Consider the following 312-nt stretch of genomic DNA (forward strand, 5'->3'; position numbering starts at 1 on the left):
ACCACCCTCGTGTCGCCACAATATCTTTCAAGTATTCAACACATATATTATATGAGGTAAACTGTTACTTGAATGATTAGCAGTGTGTTCTGTGTGGTGTTTTTGTTTTCCCTATGAGTATCAAGTAAGTAAAATTGGATAAAGGCACAGACAACAGCCTACAACAGGAGGGAATAAGTCAAACAAGTGCATTTGTTTTACAGTATTTGCACAGTACAAAAAAAATTAAAAATCATGCCTGTATGTCATCAGAGGCAGATCTAAATGTGACACTAAAAAGTGTAATAAGTGCCTGGCCACCCCAGTTTAATG

Source organism: Morone saxatilis, unplaced genomic scaffold, assembly GCF_004916995.1.
Source record: "Morone saxatilis isolate NCDOM2014 unplaced genomic scaffold, NCSU_SB_2.0 Contig18, whole genome shotgun sequence".
In the NCBI taxonomy this organism is placed as follows: Eukaryota; Metazoa; Chordata; class Actinopteri; family Moronidae; genus Morone; species Morone saxatilis.